The following is a 24,006-nucleotide window of genomic DNA, read 5'->3' as shown; positions in this document are numbered from 1 at the left end:
TCAACTCATAGCATCTTAGCGAGGAAATTATCATCATGTGAGGAAAGAAGTAGGAGGCTGCCCCCTCCCCAGATCCACACTGTCAGTGGTAGATCAAAGGCCAACCAACATTCTTGACCACACTATTCCAAGTAAGTTCGCATATATTTTTATTTTACAAAGAATCCATATCTTTGTTCCTGTGTAAAATATATCTATTAATTATGTTGGCACCATGATGCAGAAGTCTTTTTAATGGAAAGCTGTTTTGATGATGGAAGATTTTAACACTTAGGTCTCACTCTATAAGTAACGGATAATTTTTTTTATCAGCTACTGCCTTATCTTATCCTAAGCTTGTCAGTAGGGTTGAATATGGAATACTTTTAAAAGTTTAATCTTTATTTCAGGTCATTATATCTTGAATAATATTTAAATGGAATTTAGGATTTAAAAAGATGCAAACGGAGATTTCACCTCAGTGGGCCAACTCCCCTCATCAACTACTTTCGTCAGTTTTTTTTTTTCATTTTCTCTCTCCGGAAACTAGAACCGAATCTCCATTATTTGCAAATCTATTGCAGTTCACAATGTGCATCTCAAGTCAGAAGCTAAAAAAGAAAAAAAGAGATACTCTTACCATTAATAATACTTTTTATAGCATGTCACATATCATAGTATTTCTATAAGAATGGGTGTGCTATTCATTTCCCATACAATAAGTATGATTGCATAAGACATCAACAATAGTAAATATGAATTTGTGAACAACCAAACACTTGTATTCCACTGCTATTAACTGGGATGCAAGTTTTTACTGTCTGGATCACAGTGTTCTGACTTCTTTTAAAAGCAGAGATCTGGATCCTGTAATGTAACAAGTTTGTGAACAAATGATTTCGTTTCCATGTTGAGTTTCGGAATTCAAAAGAAGACAAATACATCCTATCTGAGGAGAGTGATAAACATAAATATCCTTCTTGCTTTGAGCAGATGCAAATATTCTTGTCTTCATAGGGGTCAAGACCTTGGCATTGCCCCATTGTCTGTCTCTGTACCTGGGCAGACCCATGAGCATACTGATCTTGCAGAGATCATTCAGGTCAGTGTGGGAGGGGAGGTGGGAGCACATCTGCTGTGTGGAAGCAAACCAGAAAAGGACCAGATGGCCGGAGTAATGAGGGTGAAGAGCAGAAAGGAAAATTCCCCAAAGATGTACCAATGGCATTACTGCATCTGCCCGAAGACAGGAAGAGAGAAAAGGGAGCAGCATGGGTTCCGGACATCTGATTGAGCTGCACAGTCAGGCACTAGTCTGTGGGACTGCATTAGTGCTGCTTAGGAAGCAGGGAGTGAATGAACAGGAAGCTCAGCCTGGGCATTTTGTCGGATTTCTTTTTGAAACCAGATCTTCATCTTTGGGAACCACAAATGTTTGCCAGCCACTAATAGGCTTCTGTTTTTAACCACCATACACTCTGGAATGAGCAATTAAAATCAATATCTAAATGTTTTGTTACCAACGACAAGAACAAATATATGCCTTCCCCAAAACCTTTTACCTTAAAGAAGAAATGAGTGGCTTTATCACTAGAAACATAAGATAAAACATTTATGTTCTAAGGATAATAATTAAATAATTGATTTTTTTGCATCATTTACTTTATGGAATTGACAGGTTGTTTTACATACAAAAATTCACTGTACAAATGCCAGTGAGATTTTTCTACAAAACCTTTTAATACAAGATTTTGTGCTGCTTTAATTTCATGCAAGTCCATGAGAAGAACAACAATATCAGCCAACTAGACTCCCCAGAGCTTCCAGGGACTAAACCATCATTCCAAGAGTCCACATGGATGGACCCATGGCTTGTTCCACATATGTAGCAGAATGGCCTTGTCGGGCAACAATGGGAGGAGAGGCTCTTGATCAAGGCTTGATGCCCCAATGTAGGAGAATATCAGGGTGGGGAGATGGGAGTGAGAGTGTGGGGAGGTGAGGGAGCACACTCATAGAAGCAGGGGGGATGGGATAGCAGGTTTCTCCAGGAGAAACAGGGAAAGTGAAAAACATTTAAAAAGTAAAAAATACCCAATAAAAGAAAAAAATGTCTTTTCTTGATTTTCCATTGTCTAAGAAAGTGGCTAATATTGAAAGGACATTTTTTTGGTGAATGATATAAAATGTTTGAACTTTTATTTTAGAGGTGAATTCATGAAAGAAGGGAGGAATTTTGTGAGAAGTGAAGGTAGGGAAGGCATAAGCTAAAGCTATGGGGATATAAAGATGATGGTATTTACTTTTTACTTTTACTGAGTTTGATAGAGATGCATATAAAGTACTATTTTACCTTGGAGGAATATGCTTATAAAGAAGATTTACACCAGAATGCATTATTTCAGGATCTACTTAAATCAGAAATGATCAAATTGATTGAGAGCTGGAGTAAGAGTGACAAATCTCAGCCTGTTCCTTGATCTATGCAAGGAAATGACGTCATCGCTGGCATGATCATAGAGACATGTACACCCACTCACAAATACGAGCATCAGTTGCTATGAGGTTTTCATGCCAAATTAGCTTTCAATTATTTAAAGACATTTGAATCTTAATATGTCAGCCCTGAGATATTATTCTCTTGTGTTCATCTGTAATGCTGCATTAGGATCTCCTTAACTTTAATATTAAAATGCTTACAACTCGCCTTTGACAGAGAGTACAACATGAAATATTTTTTTTTGGTACCAAATTTTTCTGATTCCATGGTGAAGAAGTATGCAATTGATGAACTTTATTGCTGCCTTCCAGTTTTTTCAGTTACTTCATCGCTATATAGGATACCATGGTTCAAGTTCTGAGTGATAACTAAGTAAAAACTTATATTGAACCAAATTGTATAATTGATCCAGAACAAGAGATATTAATACTTGTTAAATATACAAGTTCTTCCTAATCAGAGAGCCAGTTTTTAATAAGTCACTCATGATGAGCTATTAGTGTAAAAGATTGTTCCTGGCATAGTTTTAATACCACAATGATCCTGATAGGAGAATCCTATAATCACATGCATTCTATGCATATCCAGAGCAATTAAGTAACTTTCTTGGGCTCATGTAGCTAGGAAGTCACACAGCTGGCCTGAAGCAAGGCAATCTGTCTTGGGAGCCATAATTTAACCTCTCAGTGATTTGCCTTCAATTGCGTACAGTCTGGGTCCTTAGAAAATACTATGTTAGTGCTCTGCATAGTTTTCTTCTCCTGGATCATATTTACCAACAATAATCTTGAAAGTTATACCAGAATGAATACATGTGCCCAGTCAACATTATAATCATAGTCATACAAATGGCTCATACAATGAAGGAGTAAGCATGGCTTCAAGTACACATAAAGGCTGATTCTTAAACAGAAACACTGTAATTGACAATGTAAGACACTTTAATAGCCTGCCATAGAAACAGAAACATAGGCATGAAGTTGGCTGTCTCTATGGGAAAAATAATTTCAGAAAAAACATAATGTACCGTCTTAGCTATGGCAGATTGAGCAGAGATAGTCAACTAACATTCAATTTCAAATGCTTTGTGCAATAAATTAAGTTTTGAGTTACTTACTTTGATCCTTAAGGGAAGGTATAACGAGGCAAAAAGAGTAAGAAAAGTACAAAGAGTTGGAGGGAGGAGGATGATGGTGGTGGTGGCGGCAGCAGCAGCGGCAATGATGATGATGATGATATAAAAGAAAAAAAAAGACTGAAGAGCTTGTAAAAAATACGAAGTCTATATCTCAATATTGAGCTATTTGCATGGTAGCACGACCCTCCCCTGAACATGCGTGATTGCTCTATAAAAGTGACTCTCACAGGAGAATTCTCTGAACAGAGACCCACCACTTTGTAGGTTGTTGTTAGAGATTCAAACTTTTCAGAATCTTCTCCAACGGCACTGAATCAGGAACTCTGCAGCTATAATCTGATTGTAAAATCCCTTCACAGAATCATAATATATGGGGTTGGAGAGATGGCTCAGTGGTTAAGAGCACAGACCGCTCTTCCAGAGGCCCTGAGTTCAATTCCCAGCAACCACATGGTGGCTCACAACCATCTGTAATGGAATCTGATGCCCTCTTCTGGTGCGTCTGAAGACAGTGACTATGTACTCATACACATAAAAAAAAATAAAAGTAATTATAAAAAAAGTCATAATATATGCTCAGGGTAGAGAACCTCTCATGTGAACCTTAGCAAAAGTCTACTGACCTCTTAACCTTGAGTAAGTGGAAATTAAGACCTGTTTTCATGTTCAGCAGTTGTCATAATGTAATATGTAAAATGAAAATTGAGGACTTCAGCTAGAATTATAAAAAGAGTAATTATATTGATTAAACATTAGCCAAGAAACTATTTCTTCAGTCTAGGAACAAGTTCAAGAACAGATGGGATTCACATTTGAGAAGGTGCTTCTCATGCTTGGCTTAGTCCTCATGCAACTTAATAGCTGTAGAGTCATCAGACTTGTTAAACGGATTGGCAAGCGTATTTTGAAGTGACCTCACAAAGACCATTTACTGCGGACTTTAGGATCCCAGCTATAGTCGAAGGAATCTGTTGGGAGGATTTCTGGTGAACATCATTTATACATAGTGTATGGTTTTGGGAACATAGGCTATTCTTTGATAGGCTTCAGGGATGGAAAGCATCGTCACTGAACCTACAGATAACTGTTGACTTGGGATTTTTAGAAATTTTACAACAGGGCAAGAGCAATGAAAATTTAGTAGAAGCCATAGTTTGGATTCTAAGTTCTGATCTTATCCCGGGAGAGTAATATCTAGTGCTATCTTATGGTCCTGGGGAGCTTATATTAGATGTTCTTATGTCCTCATGTGTTTATCACGACATGATTTTATTATAAACTGGTGGCCAGATTTATCTGTGCTGATAAAGGTCTGGAAGAAAATCAGGAATATATGAGAACCAGCAAGCAATAGGATGGTGATTTAGGCGGGAAAGCATGTCATGTTCAGACATAGACTCTAGATAAACTACTCATAAACTATGCTATCGTCTTTCTGTAACAGTTTCTGATTTTCATCTAAAAGACCAATAAGAAATTCCACTTCTATTGACCTCTGTTTCCTCTTATTCTGTGAGTCCCTGGAAGAACTATATATCTCAGCCACATCTTTCACTCTGGAGTCTAGACAGCCCACTCTTGTCTAGACGAGAAGATCAGCCTGTTTCCCAGTGACAGTTTTTGTTTGGAGACTCAAAGGGATTTAAGTGCAATCCAATTATCCTTATGGACTTAAGAGACAAGGCCCAGAATTTTATTTTAGCAATCAGTGTGATCAGTGCTTTTCTTTTTCCTGATGAATAGGAGCCGTGAGTATAATGTCTGGAGTTCCCTTTCAATCCTGGCATTTTAAAGAGATAGTGTATTTTAGGGCAGAGATGGCAAATGAAGTCACACATATTGATAAAACACACTTCAGTGGCTATTAAATACTTAACCCAAACTATGACTGAAGTTACAGACTCTACCAACATATATTAGCATAGCAAATAAAGACATTAACTGTTATTTTTTAGATTTATTTTATGTGTAGGAATATTTTTGTCTGCATGTATGTATGAATTGAACATGCGTATTTGGCCTAAAAAGGTCAGAAGGGGATGGATGATGGTTTCCCCCAAAATAGAGTCCCAGATTTCTGTGAGCCAACATGATAATTCTGGAAATTGAAACATGATTATCTGCAAGAGAACCAGTGATGTTAACCACTAAACCAGCCCTATGGGTCCAAAGTTCTTGATTTTTAAAGCCAGTTCAATTCTTATTCTCCTATATCTGAGAACAAAAGATTCTTAACTAACAGAGGGGTAATTCCGTACATCAAGAAATAAGCCATAAATAAAATCATTGGTAGGTTGATTGAGAAAACATTCAATGTTGGGTGCCAAAAATTATGAGGAAAAAGCTGTCCTGCTCAAGTAGGCATGGGAATGTCTGGCTTTAGGATTTTGAGCACAACAATCCATATGTGCCCATTAAAGATTCTTGTATAATAGAGTGTGGTTACATGCCCTACTGTTGAACTCAGTGGGAAATACACTGTCCCAGCTCTGCAGTATTCGAAATTAAAAGCAGTACTCTCCAAAGAATCAGTAAGAAGTATCGATCCTGAGGGAGATCAATACTTGGTACTTTATTCCCCAAACTAAGAGGCATAACTGTGAAAAATGAATCTTAGTGTTCATAATTGTAAAGAAACAGCTACACTCCTTCTCATGGCCCTTGGCTTTCACTTTTTTTAGGGTTCTGCAATGGCTTCTTTCACCCTACAGTTCTTTACCCATCAGCCATCTTCGGCCCTCAGGTCAACCACTGACAGGCATAACTCCCTTGGGAGCTCGTGCCCACCCCCAGGGAAGTGAAAAGACATCGAAGATAATTTTTAAAGAGGATATCTTGAGGGTCTGTTCTGTTCACCTCCCAGAGAACCCCACCATATGAAAACAATAACTTGCAGGGCGGTCCATACCAATCAGGCTATTTTCTTTTCTGTATTTCATTCACCTCTTGAGATTACCTCCCAAACTAAATCCTCGCACTTAAATTATTTCTTAGTTTTTCATCTGACTTAGTGCCAATGACAGAAATCAAAAGGAATTATGTATAAAAACTAGAAGAATGCATAAACACAATATGAAAAAAACAGCAAAGTGTCTGTGAAAGAAAATCCTATGAACAATATAACATACATTGAGGAGTTATGAAACTGGTCCAAACATAGGCAAACTCTGAAATTGAAAACTTCTCCTTTCAGGAACTGCGGGGAGAGATCACATAATATCCAACCAAACATTATAGTAAGCATGGCTCTGCTCTTTCCAACAAAGCACTCAAAAGGTATCAAGCCTTACACGGTTCTAAAGCTTACCCTCTGGAGTTAATGAGTAGATTCTCATGTAGTGTTACTGACCAAAGAAATATGCCCATTCAGAAAGTCAAGTAGCAGGGTTTTTTTTTTCCCATAGACAAATGATGCTCACTGTTTTCAGTAGACAATAGTGGAAGAGTTATAATAAACTTAGGAGAACTTCCTTCAGAAATAACGAAGAACTGTCAAGACGCTCAGCCTTAAGCTTAATAACATATGAGCCATAACGTGTTTCTGTGTTTCCAGTAACGAGTACTGGCGGCAATTATCTGCAGAAAGAGCTAAAAACAACAGGGGCTGTTGAATTCCTACATTCTAGGAAGTAGGAAAGAAAATCCCAGAGGATCCCTGCCCCAGAGATACTTATACTTAGAGCAAACAGAGATTTGAATGCCCCTTTCCAGGAAAAAAAGGTTCACCCTGCATGTAACAACGGGGTGGTAATAGAGCAGAAAATGGGCAGAAGAAAGGGCATCAGGCAGAAACATGTTGCCCATAGGATATAATAATCTTTATCCAGCAACAGGACATTAATCAGTCCAGTGTTCCCTGCCCTTCAACACTTTGTTAATATTTTACTTTAATTTCAAAATAAGGACAAATATCATATCCTATGTCTGCTGAACTAAAGAACCAAGCATAATAAAATCTATTTTAGCGGCCAATGACCATCATACTTTCCACTTCATAATCCTATTATGTTCATTTTCTTTGTTCCCTGCTCTCTCTTTAGGTTGGCACATTGATTTGAAATTCAATGAAAATCTCATTAAAAATATTTTTGGAGGCGGTCCAGAGCACAGGAAGGAAAGAATGACCTGCGGGTAGTCTAGAGTGCACTGGATTTGAGGCAGCTCCATGGCTACATTTTCTCAACCCAGCTGCCCCGATCCATTGTTTGTGTGCAGCATTATTCCTTGGATCTGGAGGACACATCGGTTTCCTAAAAGACAATAGAGAATCTAAAGCTCCTAGGTTGCTACAGGACAATTTTCTTTAGTGATCAGCAATAAATGCCCAAAACTTTCCTCGTGGTTGACTCTGACCCCAGAGTGGTTATAGGCAAAGTGCCAAGTTGAAATCCTGTTTCCTCTCAGTGCCAGCATGGGAAACACAGTGTGTGTCTAATAGGTTGATTGAATTAGCTTCGTTCCATAGCAAGCAATGTGTGTACATATGATAAAAATGATGAAAGAACTTCTGTCTAAGTTGGAAGTAAATATTCAGAATCATATTTTACTGAATTCATATAGACTCCACTGGGGAAAGAATAACTTTATTTTTTCCACTTTCATAAACTGCATTGTTGCAGTGTTACTAGCTCCTTCCAACAACCACAACACACACAGATTTCCACACTAAACTCTTCAGGCTTAAGATGGGATTGCATTGAATCGTAGGAGGAAAAATAGATGTTTACTGAAAAGAAGTTACAAAAAAGTCAACTATTGTATTTTTTTTCTTTTCACTTAAGTACTTGAGGCATGGGGCATTGTAAGAAACCAAAGTCAATTCATCATGATTAAATTTATACTCTCCAAACCGGATCAATTAATACTTATGGAGTAAGTATTGTCATTTGTTCAAACATTTGGGTTATTTTTATTTTATAAATGGAGACGAGAAGTCAGAAAATGCAGTGTTGCTTAACTACTACCCTCTGTGAGAACTTAAAGTCTGTGCCCTCAGAGAGGTAACATGACCCCTGGCCCCACGAAGAGTGCATTTGCAGACCAACACATTGACATTCACATGACGTTTCAACTGTATTTGAAAACTGTGATGAAGGAATAAATATGCAGATTTTGAGAAACAATACTTTGAGTGGGCAGAAGTTAACATTCTTATGTTAATTCTGAGCCTAAGACAGAAGAGATCAGAATTCTATCTGGAGATAACTTTTTAAAAAAAATGATTATTTTATTCATTTACATTTCAAATGTTGCCCTTCCTGGTCTCCCCTCCACAAATCCCCATCCCAGCTGCCCTCCTAATTGCCTAGAACAGGGTGCTCTGTCATTCCCCTACCCACCCACCCCACCACTCCCATCTCATCCCTCTAGCATCCCCCTATGTCAGAGCATCAAGCTTCCACAAAAGCAAGGGCCTATTCTCCCATTGATGCCAGATAAGGCCATCTTCTGCTACATATCCAGCTGGAGCCATGGGTCACTCCATGGGCTCTTTGATTGGTTGTTTAGTCCCTGAGAGTTCTACATGGTCTGTTTAGTTGATATTGTTCTTCCCATGGGGTAGTAATCCCCTTCAGCTCCTTTAGTCTTTCCCATAACTTTTCCATTGGGGTCCCTGTGCTCAATGCAATGGTTGGCTGTGAGTATCTGCATCTGTATTAGGCAGAGCCTCTCAGAGGACATCTATACCAGGCTCCTGTCAGCAAGCACTTATTGGCATCAGCAATAGTTTCTGAGTTTGTTGTCTTCATATGGGATGGTTCCCTTGATAGGGAAGTCTCTGGATGGTCTTTCCTTCAGTCTCTGCTCCATTTTTTTCCCTATGTTTCCTTTAGACAGGGACAGTTCTGGGTTAGAAAGGCTTAGTGTTTAGTGTTCCTTGTCTAACCAACATTTAGGGTTTTCAAAGATTAAAGATTGGAATCTTAGTTATCCCATCAATGGTACAGGTATATTTTCAAAGAATTCTACATTCTGCACAATGTATTGAGTAGAATGGAGGAAACATCTTTAGAAGTTATGGTCTTGTAGGTTGATGTCATTATGCAGGTGAAGGCATACAGTAAAATAGGTGAAGGCAGACAAGTTAAGTCAAGGCTATGAATGGACAGCAAAAAAATAAGGCAGGGACAAAGCTTTTGTAAGACAGGAGAGAAGGGGAAGAAGAGAAGAATCTAGATGGAGAAGGGGAAGGGTGACCCAGATCTGGTGGTCTTGGATTGCCAAAATAGCTGTGATGGATTTCTGTAGGCAAATTTATCTTACCTCGGTAGGCGGTTTATATCTTTATTGTAAATTTATTGTGTAAGTTTATTGTGTGGATGTTTTGTGGATTGAGAATTTAACACATAAATCAGTTTATTGAGCCTTGATTTTACCAAGTAATTGGGAATTTATACATTAACTACCAGGGGGCGGTTGCTGGGAGTGTAGGCAGAATCTGTGTCAGGAAGCCTCAATAGGCTAGCCGCTACTGGACTTATAGAACCCTGATTTTACTGGGTAGCTGGAACCAGAGAGTTCGTGGCTAGCAGAAAGATAATCTGAGATAAATTGGCACTAGATCCAATGGCCCGTTGAAGTTGGCAGGGTACACATGGGAAACAGTTCTGCCCCTTTTTTATTTTTACTGCAGCATGGTCCCCCTTGTTAATTTCAATATTCTTTTTTCTCCTTTTGGTAGAAATCTAGGTGAAAATAACTTCACACAATGTATCCTGCTGAATGTTGGTGTTTAATTAAGCAGAATGACATAGATCCTCAGAGACATTCATGATAGGTTTAGCCTTAGCCTTCCTCTACCCTTTGCATATCTGATTTACTTCCTCACCACAAATCAGATTAGTCTATTTTCACAGCTTTAATACTTCTTTTAGTCCATAATATTTTAATACAAAATACACCATCCCATGTTCTGCGTAAACAAATATTAAGTATTCTATGTATAATAGATGACATTTGTTTTCTCCTATCCTCTAAGAGAGGATGGCAGATCACGATCTTCAAGATGTCTACATGATCCTTTCCTTAAGTGAACAAAATAAATTTCCTGAGCAGGCTCTCACCATGATTGGTTCTTTTTTTGCCATTTAATGGACACATAGTGACTTACCTTACTTACTATAATTGCTCTTGCGTTTCTTCCTATTCCATAGCTCTCATTTCTCACAAGCTTATTCTTATCTCGCTGACTTCCAATCAGATAAAGCATTATTACATTCAGTCTTGTTTACTGCTATTTTCAAGTTATTTCAGACTTTGTTTTTTCCCTGTAGGCCTTAGGAAATGCTATAACTTTATATTTATTCGATTCACATGTGTGTTTTTATTTTATGAATGAGGAAATTGATATAGTGAGAAATTAGTAAAATACCCCTAGGTCATGTTTTAGTAAGAATTAAAGCTTAAGTACTTATTTTACTTCTGAAGACCTCATATACCTCTGTTGGGCAGAATCAGATGAGTTATCTAAAGTTACATGATTTCTACGGCAGACACAATGCTCCCTGGTTGGCTTGGCCATGTGACTCCTCTCAGTGAAAGTCTTTACTTTCCATTGCCACATTCTGATACCCCAGTTGATTGAAGCTTCTATTTTAAAGAGAGTTGCAGCTTTTATTTTAAAGGAAAGGAGATCTAGAGCTTTGAGAGTAGTGACTAAAATCTAAATAAAAACTTAAAACATAATAAAATCATTTTTGCTTATACATAACTGGCCAAATCAATTTATACTTTACAATATGAAAAGACAAAGATATCCCATTTGGATTCTTGAGTTAGTTGTCAGCACAGCAGATAAGAGCAGCCTTATCTCTGGGGACACTCTGGTGTTTTTTATTGTAGTTTTAATAGGCCTGGCTCCCATAGATTCCTGTGCTTTAATGCTTGGCCATAGGAAGTGGCACTATTAGGAGGTGTAGCCTTGTTGGAGGAGGTGTGGTCTTGTTAGAAGAAGTGTGTCACAATGGACTCAGCTTTAAGATTTAAAATGCTCAAGCTACAGCCAGTGTAAAACACATCCAATCTTCTCATTGCTGCCTTCCGATTAAGATGTTGAATTCTTGGCTTCTTCAGCATCATGTAGGACTGCACACTGCCATGCTTCCTGCCATGATGTTAATGAACTAAACTTCTGAAACTGTAAACCCACCCCAATTAAGTGATTTCCCTTATAAAAGTTGATTTGGCCATGGTGTCTTTTCACAGGAATGAAACCCTAAGACAGTTATCTGACATTTATCATCATCATACTTATTCTTGATGTGATAAAATTCGTTATGAAGACATTGCAAAGACAAGAGGGTTCCCATGTATAGTTTAACTTCCTTAGTGGCTAGGCAAGCTTCTTTTATTTTTTAAATCTATCCAGCCAAAGGTATTTTGTTTTATGTATGACAGGCAAATAAATATTTTTCTTATGAAAACATTTAACCATTGTTTCTTTCCTGTTTCCCAAGTGGGTTTCCTACTAGACATATTTCTCTATGCTTCTTTGCATAAGAGTGTAGTTAGATTCTGTTACAAGTAAAAAAAAAATCAATTTTAGACATAGCACCTACTAATATTCTGAATAATATGCTTGGGATAGTTAAGTATCTTACTATTAAATATAAGGGTATGTGTGCTATCCCACAAAATATGTAGAGTATTAATTTAAATACATGTGTTAATCACACAGTAAAAGGTGTGAAGAAACCATAAGAAATTATGCATAGCATACTAAGGAAATACAATGACCTCTTCCCTAGAAGATGCTTCAACTCAGATTTCTTAGCACCTAGGTTAAAATCTGCTTAGTGATAATAGGATAAGTACTTCACTAATGTGATTCTGAATGAGCAATTTTCATATTAATGGCTTTCTCACTGTATTAATGAAAACACAATTTGCCACCATAATGGGGACATCACTTAAATTAGATCAAAATTGCTAACATGAACATGGCTGTTAATAAGGCAAAACTATTGTATATGCTAATGGGTCTTCTATTGTACTAACAATGTTCTTATATTCGAAAATTTGTATGGCATTAGAAAGGACAGACCTGTGTTATTGATGGCTTAATAACGCCACTTCTTGTATTTGCAAACCCTTGCTATTACAGTAACATTGTATAGGTCTGCCAGCACCTATGAAGAAATGAAATGGGAAAATGTGCTATAAACTAGGAGTAAGCATGATTGTTAAATGTCAAATAAGATATTTCTTATTCTGGTAATTTTATCATCAAGGATTTGGATAGCTCATGATAATTGAAGAAAAATAAAATAGTAAACAAAGAAGACAACCTAAAGGTTAGATTGCTAAGCATGTGATGTCACACAACTCTAGATACCTATTAAATCGCAGAGGGTTTCATAACAAAATACTGCATACTGTATGGGTTAAAAGCAGGTGTTTGTTCCCTTGAAGGTCAGAGGTTCGTTTATTGAATGCCTGGTGCCCAGCTAGTGGTGTTCTTGAGAGGTAATTGGATCATAAAAGCTCTGACATAATTGATGGATTAATCTGTTGATGGATTTCGGATTGGGTAAGTTATTGGAAGTTGATGGAGACCATGAAGGTTGAGTTTGATTTCAAGATGTGGGCCACACCTGTCATGTTCCTGGCTTTTTCTTTTTTTTTTATTGATTTTTTATTTACATTTCAAATGTTATCCTCTTTCCCGGCTTCCCATCCATAACCCCCCTATCCTATCCCGCCTCCTTCCGTCTCTGTATACTAGAAATCCTATGACAAACACCATTGCTCTTATGTCCATTTCTCTCTCTGCCATAATGTTTTTTTGCCCTATCTTGTCCAAAAGCAACAGACATATGGATCACGGTCAGAACCCTTAAAGTTCGAGTCAAAACAAGTATTTCTTTTACACTATTTTGACCAAAGATTTGTCCCAGTGACATGAATTAACACAAAATATGTTTATGAAACATTTCTGTGTGAAGTTTAAAACACATATAATTAGTAAATTCATAGTAGCCTAAAGATTGTAGTTTCTATTATATATAAAAATAAGGTTGCTAGTATTAAATATTTTATTGACTGGTGTGTGTGTGTGTGTGCGACAAAGTATTACTGAAAATTACTCTAGATTGTATGTATGTATGTATGTATGTATGTATGTATGTATGTATGTATGTATGTAGATAGCAAAGAAACTAAAAAGGATATTTAGTGAGAGGTTGTTTTTGCCCTAGAAAATAATTTTGTATGTACTAAATAATTTTTAAAAGCTCCAGAATATTATCATTAGAGAAAGAATACATGGCTCACCACTACCAGCTGTAATGGGTTGTACATTTTGCCAATAGGTAATGCCTGGTATCTCTGTGCAGACAGCCTGATGGAGTTGCCAAAGAAACATCTTTTCCATTCCAGAGAGGCTGCTATACATAGACGTAGTTGAAGTTCATTCACACTGTCAGTAGAACAAATACGTATGTATATATGTATGTATGTATGCATGCATGTATGTATGTATGTATTCATTTATGTATAGATACATTTTTATTGGACTTTTTAATTTGCATTGCAAATGTTATCCCCTTTCCCGGTTCCTGTCCATAAACCCCCTCCCCCTCCCCAACCATCCACCTACCCCTTCCCACCTCCCTGCCCTGACATTCTCCTCACTGAGGCATCAAACCTTATCAAGACCAATGGCTTCTCCTCCCTTTGATGCCCAACAAGGCCCTCCTCTGCTACATATGCAGCTGGAGCCATGGATCTGTCCACGCTGTACTCTTTGGATGGAGGTTTAGTCCCTGGGAGCTCTGGTTGGTTGGTATTGTTGTTCTTACAGGGTTGCAAACCCCTTCATCTCATTCAATCTTTTCTCTAACTCCTCCAATGGGGCCCTCATTCTCAGTTCAATGGTTTGCTGCTAGCATTCACCTCTGTATTTGTCATACTCTGGCAGAGCCTCACAGGAGACAGATGTATCAGGCTCCTGTCAGAATGTACTTCTTGGCATCAGCAATATTGTGCGGGTTTACTGACTGTATATATGTGGGTTGGATCCCCAGGTCGGGCAATCTCTGGATGGCCTTTCCTTCAGTCTCTGCTCCAAACTTTGTCTCTGTATTTCCTCCTATGAATATTCTTAACTTCCCTTCTAAGAAGGTCTGAAGCACCTGCACTTTGGTCAACCTTCTTCTTGGTCTGTAGATTGTATCTTGGGTAATCCGAGTTTTTGGATCAATATTCACCTATCAGTGAGTGCATACCATGTGTGTGGATTTTTGTTTTCGTTTTTGTTTTTGTTTTGTTTTGTGTTGGTGATTGGGTTACCTCACTCAGGATGATATTTTCTAGTCCATCCATTTACCTATGAAGTTCACCAAATCAATGTTTTTAACTGCTAAGTAGTACTCCATTGTGTACATGTACCACATTTTCATGAAATCACTATGTTCTGTTATAGTTATAGGACCATGGGAGTCAGTGACATACATGTAATATGTTTGACCCACACACTCATGTCTTTGAATGTTTGTCATTCAGAGAGTGATACTATTAGGAGGTGTGTCCTTGTTCACATAAAAGTGGCCTTGCTGGAGGAAGTGTATTACTGTGGGCTTGGAGACACTTCTCCTTGCTGTCTGGAAACAGTCTGCTCATAGCCATTTCTTTGGATGAAGATGTAGAACTCTCAGCTCCTCCAGCTCCATGCCTGGCTGGATGCTGATGTACATCTCACATGACGACAATGGACTGAACCTCAGAACTTGTAAGCCAGTCCCAATTAAACGTTATCCTTTATATGAGTTGGCTTGGTCATGCTGTCTCTTCAGAGCAATGGAAACGCTAACTAAGACATCCCTCATTTATTCATTATTTTATTTACCACAGTGTTACAAAAATATTAAATGGAAAATTCTAAAAGTAAATAGCCCCTAACTGTCACACTGTTCTAAGTTGCATGATAAAATATCTTTGACATCTTGGTCTATCTATCTTGGAACATGAATCTTCCCATTATCTGGAATATCTACATTGTCTTAACATCTGTCTTGATGATCAGATTGGCATCATAGTATTTCAACATTTATGTTCAAGTAGCCTTATTTTATTAAATAAATAGTGGCATAAAAGCAGCACCAACTAGGTCACAAAACAACATTCAACTATCCAAGGATCCTCTGTGTACTTATTTTTTTAATCTTTTAAACTTGATAAAAAACCAAAAATGTACCATTTCATGTCAGAATGACAGGGTGAATGGTTAAAAAAACAAACAAACCAAAAAAACAAAACAAAACAAAACAAAACAAAACAAAACAAAAAGCTGAGGTCTGAGATACATCTCATGATTTTAAAAATAAACTGAAAAAAATGTTGTTTTAGCTCTATTTCTTGTAGTGTATAATCACTATTAAATAAAGTAAGAACACCTTTTACTAGTACTTGTCTTCATTTCAGTGTGTTTTTATTTTAAAAACTTGGGTATTTGTAATAATCAAAGATATAGATAACAGTAGGGTGTCAAGAGATGAGAGCTTCAGGTAATTCATAAATTGAAAGAACATGTCACAGCCATCCTTTGTCTAGATTTTTATTTAACTGACTGTGTGTGTGGGAGGGCAGTATTTGAATTTGGAAATGCCTCTGTCAGATTATGCATGGAGTAGCCTGAGGGTAATTGCAATTTTGGTTCTCCGTCTCTGTCTCTCTATCTCTGCCTCGTGAATTTATGGGATCAGTTTTAACTATCAGACTTGAAATCGAGCACCCAAGCCTTGCTGAGCCATATGTCTGAGGAACACTGCTCCTTAGTGTTTATTTTTACATAGATAATATATCTCTGGCTGATTTGTAACTTCCTATGTAATCAATGATGGCTTTATAATCTGAACCTCCTGACTCCACCTCCTAAGGTCACAATAAATTGTTTATAAATATAGGTAAAATACACTTTAAGAATATTTGAAATTGGGGTTGGGGATTTAGCTCAGTGGTAGAGCGCTTGCCTAGGAAGCGCAAGGCCCTGGGTTCTGTCCCCAGCTCCGGAAAAAAAAAAAAAAAAAAAAAAGAACCAAGAATATTTGAAATTATAATTGCGTATAAAGAGCTTGCATTCATCATTTGAAACATTTTTAATATTCTAAAGATTTATTTTATTTTTGATCATGTGAATGTGTATGGATGTTCATCCATCAATATGGGTATCTATGAAAGCTAGAGGCCATGAATTTCTCAGGAGCAAGTGTCATAGACAATTGTGAGCTGCCTTACATGGGTGGTCAGAACTGAGTCTCTTCCTCTCTAAGAACAGCCAGATCTTTTAAACACTGATCAATCTCTCCAGCCCATCATTTTTGACTTTTAAACCAAATTTTGCTATTAATATCTATAGATAATCATTTTAGTGCTTTCTTAGTTCAAAGGAAAGATCTTGGTTATTTACTTGATTCAGTAACTTGTACCAACTTATATAAACCACTTCTAGCTTGAGAAAACTGAATGCAATCTGTTTAATTGTGAAGTGATATAATGTAGCATAATCCTCAAAGCATGCATTTGAATATAGTGCATATATATTTGCATAGTAATGAATCCACAAAATAAAGGATATGGAATTAGGTGAAAGCTAAAAATGAAATAAGATATTGCCAGCACGAAAACATGTGGCTGCATCACATTAAATTTAAATGGAAACTTCCTTTGAAATTCATTCCAAATGCATTTTTGTACTTAAGGAAAATAGTATTGGGGGAAAATATTCTCTAATCTTAGGGTGTGACAGATTGCATTATATTGCATATTATAGTCTTGACTGGAATAAAAATCAATAAATGTCCCAAATAATAATGCTTTTCATTAGTAAAGTTTGTTGTTTTATAAGGCATTTTTTTCTCAAGGAAAACAAAAGAAATGCATCTACGGAACATTTATTCTTAGAAACTGCCACCGTTTTCTTACAAGCATTACTTTATTTAATCTTCGCAACAAGATTTATCTTATCTCTGTATGATAAAACAATCCTCGAATCTTAGATGAGAAAAACCAGACACAAGGAGATTAAATAACTTTCTAAAGTTGCACATCTAGTAATTGCAGAGTGATGGGTTTAATCTTGACAATGTCACCCCAGAACCACAACTCAAATTATCAAAGCGTGTTGACTCTATGCTGTATTCCTAGTCTGCCTTGATCCTCAGAAAAGGCTTGTAACACTGTAGCTTGCATCATAATAAATTCATTGATTTAGACCACCTCTCCTATCACACTACCAGTAAATAGTACATGCCTCTTATGGTGCCAAGGTTTGGGGTACAGACTTTGGCTAAAATAGAAAATCCTATCAGCAAAGGAAAACTTCCCCTCCTTGGAACTCTGTGCATAGGGGCATCTCTACAAAAGCACCATTTGTGGTCTTGAACTTTAAGTATTGTATTCTACTTAAATTATACTTGCATTATAGTGTGAATAATTCAGAATTTTAGTCCAATTTGTCATATGCAGAAACCTTACATGTTAGGGGTTGGAGAGATGGCTCAGTTATTAAGGGACCTTTGTGCTGCTTCAGAGAACTCGTCCAGTCCCCAGTGCTTACAACCAAGTTTCTCAGAACTGTCAATAAATACAGCTCCAGGAGATCTGATGTCTTCATCTGACCTCCACACACATTGACATACCTATAGTATACACTCCCAATATCAATACATGTACATATAGGTAATAAAAGTAAATCTATAAAAAATCTTACATTTTATGAGAAGGTGCAATAACAGGGGGCTTTATATTATTGAATGGCAGCTAAGCCTTAATGGGTTAGGAAATTCATTTCTCTGTGTGTCAATACATACCTTTGCTTTCTACCCATCAGACTTTCAGAAAAATTAATTAACAAATCTTGAGAAGCTAAAGCAATGTATCTATGTGTATCATCGTTAGCCATGTTGGCTTCTTGTATCTTTTTAAACATCATTGATGTGCCCATCATTCCATTCACTCAGCAAATAATTATTAACCTACTGTGTGACAGCAAGATTTTAGAAATTACATTAGTGGCAGTACATGATATAGAGGACTCCGTCTCTGCAGAACTTATACTTTAATGAAATTATGAAGTCTATAAACCACCAAAAAATTCATAGTACATAGCAGCAAAAAGGAATAGATACTAAAGAGAGAGATAATGCAAAAGGATGACATATAATAACAGAAAATGCCAGTTCATTCCCATTGCTGTAAAATAACTTATGAACCACTCTATCATGAATTACACCTAGTTATCACTATAGATTTTGTATGGAGATGAAAGATTTCACACTTACTTTGGATTTTCTGCTCAGAACCTCATGAGTGGAACCTCACGTTTTGATAAGATTTTGATATCTTATGAAAGATAAACAAATTGTTGTGAGTAGAACTCAGGATACTTGATTATTCAAAGAGAGAAAGAAACGGAATGGGTTCTATTGCTTATGATATCTGCAAACCTTACATGATGAAAATTCCTCTATCTTTATTTAGTAATGCACTATTTTTGTCATGTATTCTGGGTTAGGAAGAGGTCAAAGCCTCCATATGTGTTCAAGGGGGACCATGATATAGAGTGTTACTGAACCACAGTGATTATAAACAGCCTGATTCCTTGGTGCAAAATTCTTGATACCGAGGCTTCTGTTGTATATGTAAAGTGGCCGTGCAGCCAGTTTGTTGTATAAGAGTGAGGGCCATAGAAGACAGAAAGAAAAGTACTCATGGCTTTTGTGAAGACTTGAAATTTTATTGCAATGGAAGCATGAAGCCATTTGATACATCTTAGTAGATCTTCAACTCGACCTATCTTGCCATGGCAGGAATAGCATTCTGGTTGCTCAAGTGGAATAAATTATAGGAGTCATGGAGGGGAGCAAGGGGTCCATTATAAGCTATAGGCATGACCACGTTAGCAGTAGGTGATGAAAATACCTGTGTATCATGTATTTGAAGACAAAAGGAGATTTCCAGAATGATTTTGTGTGAGGATAACGTGAAACTATCAGAGATGATATCAATATTTTTGATATTTAGTTATTATTTATGTGGGTGTTTTGTATGAATGTATGTATTGGCACCATATGTATGGTTTCCGTTGAGGCCAGAAGAAACCATCAAAACTCCTGGAACTAGAATTAATCTAAATTGTGAGCTACTTATGTGGCTTCTTGGAACCAGAGTCCTTTTCAAGAACAGAAAGTCTTTAAGACCTGAGGAATCTTCCCAGTCCCTGATATGAAGATATTTGCATATAACCTTTTCCCAAAAGTTCTACATAACTTTACCTATGTGTTGTAGTATGTAGGTATCAAATGATGTATGTATAAAATTATTTATTGTAGCACATTTTAAATTAAGACAATATTGCTTCATTCTTTATGTCTATAGAAATGTTCAGTTCCTTTCTTATCAGCACCAAAATTCCTTAATTTTAGTGGGATACATATTGTAATTAAGGAAGAGGAAAGAGTAGTTTATGATATTGATAATCACTTAGTACTGCACTTGAAACAGACTTTGTTGTCATTTCCCAAGTGTCAAATTTCTGTTACCATTTAACATTTCACTGTCTTTAGTCCTCATGTGTCTTGTGCTCTTTAGTTTGTTCTCAGGTTTTCCTCGTACTTCTGCATGAAATGGTGTGGGTTGTTTCAGGTTCCCTTCTCATGATTATCTGTGGACAAGGTGTTGGGAAGCAAGACTACAAAGGAAAACATTTTTTTGCTTGTTTGTTTGTTTTGTTTTGCTTTGTTTTAACAAATCACAATATATTAGTCCTATAGTATAATCACTTATATTAATATCATCACCGTGTGAAGTTAGATTTTACTGAATTATTACAGAATAAAGCTTTATTTCTTTCTCATTCTGAATTGTTCAGAATCTTGTACAGTTTATATTGCCTAGGGGTAATGTGCTAGCATCCTCCATTTCTTCTCTCATTTGCATTTGTCGGGATTCAGTGGTATTTATTTCCTATGTGTTCTTTATTTTATATACCAAGCATATCTTCCACTTTATGATTCAGTACTGCTTGTTATTTTAGTTAGTCACACTGTCATAACCTGGCAAGGCACTGATACTTTGGATTTAATTATGTGTTTCCCTGGCATGAACCCAACTTCTTTGTTGACAATTTTACTTTTGGGACATTAAAAAAATGTTTCAAGGTCATCCCAAATGTTAACATGTCTTATCTCTAGAATAATTCATTTTTCAAGGGCCACTGGCCCTTTTCATCATGGAGTAATATTAGACATGGGATCTCTGTTATTGTTTATTCTGATAGTTACACTGTGCTTTAAAATAGATAGACATGTTTATGCAATCTCCATGTCCAATCACAAAGTTAATTAAGTTCAGCATGATAAATCTTTCAAGGCACCTTGAAGGTAGTAAGTACTGTGTAAACATGAAGGGAATTTGAGATTTAGTAGTATTAATCTATGAAAATAAAGCAATATATTAGTAGAACACTATCGTGTGTGGATGAATGTTGAAACATATAAGAAAAAAGTGAAGAAAATTATGTCTACAAAAAGAATCCTATGTGACAAATATGATATTCCAACAATACCATAAAAGAAAAACATGATAACTATATCTATATAGTGAAACAAAAGGGGAATTTTTTATTACATATAGTTTTCTATATACTTTGAAATTAAAATTACTATCCATTCTGTGCTATAATATCAATATAAGACTTATTTTTGGCATGGTTCTACATTTCCAAACACATAAACATGTTTATGATTAATGAGAAAAGACAAAGTTATATTCTAACATATGACAATTATATTACTACAATTAGAATACTTTTTATGGTATGGGCTACTTGAATTTATTTTGATGATTATCTAAGTCTTTCTATATCACATCATCTTTGCAGTTAGACTGATTTAAATGTCTTCTGTAGAATAGGTGGTCTTTTATTTAACACTAGGAGGAAATGTGGTCTTTTAAAAATTATTTTATTTGCACTCCAGTCGTTGCCCTCTTCTCCCAGAAATGTGATTTTTTTAATGAAAAAATTATTCTATTAACATATGTCCTGGCTAGTTTTTATGCCAACTTGACACAAACTAGAATCATGCTGGAGTAGTGATCTTCAATTAGGAAAAATGCTTTTATAAGATCTAGCCTTGAGATAGACCTATGGAGTATTTTCTTAATTAGTGATTGATGAGAGCGGGAACAGCGTATTGTCAGTGTTATTACCAAGGGTCTGGTGGTGATCCTAGCTTCTATTTAAAAAAAAAACAAGATGAACAGGCCATGAGAAAAGAGTCAGTAAGCAACATCCCTTCAAAGTCTCTGAGGTATCAGCTCCTGTCTCTAGCTTCCCACCTTGTATGATTTCCTGCTTTCACTTCCCACAATGGACGGTGATTCAGGAAATCACAGTAAGCCTAAACCCTTTCCTCTCCAAGTTGCTTTTGTTCATGGTGTTTCAACACAGCAACAGTAACCAAAAAACACCCTGTTCACTGTCTAGAAGGGCTCTGTCCTGAAATAAAATATTAGAGAAATAACGAAGACAGAGACCTAAAGGTCATGGAGGTATGATTGGATAGCACAGCAGCAGAGAAAGAAAGATAGATTATTCACACGCGTTCTGTTGTTGGTGGGGTGGAGCTTGGGAGTGGCGGCCAAATGTATTCTAAGAAGCATCTCAGGTGCTGGAAACAGGTGTGAATGTTTTAGTGACAGAAACAAGCAACCTTCTAAAATGTATTTCAATGAATGACAGCCAAGAATAGAAATTTAAAAAGGTAAGAGACGGTAGTGTTCTTTGCCTGAAATGTGTCTGCATAACGCACTGAGCTTCTAGAACACTGTCACCTAATTCAGAGTGGTATCAGTTGGTACTCATGAGTGTTTGGTTCCTTGAGCTCACCTTATACCGCATGGTGATTTATCTGGTCACTGGACTGGGCACTCAAGGAAATGTTAAATCCCAAGTTCTCTGGATATGTGAGATTTCTTATTAGCACCACAAGATTTAGCTCGTGATCCAGAGTAATCCCTAAGTTATACTTAAAGACAAAAATGTCAAATGGAGGGACTCTCTCACACAGTTTCAAACATGAGCATGAGGAGACGTACCTGGGAATATATCCATTGATGAGGTACCAACCAAGCTGTGTCATCATTAGCAACAGCCACAAAACAGGACAAGAATAAAAAACAAACGTAGGAGTAAGATAAAAGAATAGAACGTCAGTCCAAGCCACTCCAGACATAAATTCCTAGCATGCCTACAACTCAACAACCAACTTAAACAAATGAATGTAAGCATGGTTGAGAGGGGCTTAAACACTTATGCACCACAGATTAGTTTCTGGAATGTTTATATGCTTCAATGTAACAGAAGTACAAGTTACAGTTTATTGATATAAACTTCTTTCAGATCTCTGTTTATCCTAAATCAAAAGGAAAAAGGAAGACCTGAAATCCTGACATTGATATGAAGTCTATATCAGGTTGCAATAATAAAAAGGGAAATGGATATAGCTAAAGAGAAAATTAGTCAAAGAAGGAGGAGAGGTATAAAAAAGAGGAATCTGAAATGTGCAAGAAAGGTCACAGGAACTATGGTTTTTTTTTTTTTCAAGAATGTATAGAAAAGTCATAGAAACTGTATAAAAATGTTCTGAAAAGTAGTCACATGTTACTATCCATTATTTTGAGGTTTATTTTCTCTTTTAGGATAAGTAGAAAAATCAATAATATTTATCATAACAGTCGCTAACATTTATAGCTGCACTTACTGTGTGAGAGGCTTATTTGGAATAGCTTCATTAATTGTTCAACTTACAAATGTCTTTGTGGGACTAAGTGTTACTACTTTATTTTACAAGAGAAGAAGCTTCAGCTTCTGTTGGAGTAGGCTGCCCTATCCACCTCTATTCCACACTGTGCTTCCCATCCCTCACTCCTCTAGACGGAAAGAACTTTCTGGTATCCTGACATGCAATCAGCTCTTACTTGGCTTCTGTGTTCTAATTCCAGATCACATGTTCTTTCCCATCTGCAGCTGATGAGAGTTTCCTAGTACTGATGATATACAGCCCGGGCCATGAATATACTATTTTAATTTTAGATTCTTACAGATGAAGATTGCATCTGAACTATTTCTCTGCCAGTTCTAATTTCCAGGTCCCATCACAGCCTGATTTCAGCTCAGGTTCAGTATGTAAGCCATTGTCCATTGTGATGTCATCATCTTACCTCTGTCACTATTGTGATAATGTAGATATTCCAAACACAGACTCCTCTCAGGTGTAATATATTCTCTCTGTCTTTCGTGCTTGCAAATTCTTTCATCTCCTTATTTGACCCTGGCTTCCTGTTAGCTAATTTCTATTTTTGCTTCTTTCCTGGTTATCTCTGTCTAGAA

At 36.7% G+C, this 24,006-nt stretch overlaps 1 long non-coding RNA gene across 1 annotated transcript; it reads right to left on the bottom strand.

Moving 5' to 3' along the window:
* Nucleotides 1-359: 359 nt before the first annotated feature.
* Nucleotides 360-23,816, bottom strand: LOC102547722 (uncharacterized). The gene is made up of 4 exons (XR_015632380.1): nt 23,595-23,816; nt 22,713-22,747; nt 18,896-18,956; nt 360-590 (listed from the first exon to the last, which is right to left on the bottom strand). It is a non-coding gene; the product is annotated as an uncharacterized LOC102547722 (long non-coding RNA).
* Nucleotides 23,817-24,006: the final 190 nt, after the last annotated feature.

The sequence above is a fragment of the Rattus norvegicus genome, chromosome 10 (assembly GCF_021556685.1).
Source record: "Rattus norvegicus strain SHRSP/BbbUtx chromosome 10, alternate assembly SHRSP_T2T, whole genome shotgun sequence".
NCBI classification, from domain to species: Eukaryota; Metazoa; Chordata; class Mammalia; order Rodentia; family Muridae; genus Rattus; species Rattus norvegicus.
The sequence above is the reverse complement of the archived record's forward strand: the minus strand, read 5'-3'. Positions and strand labels throughout refer to the sequence as shown.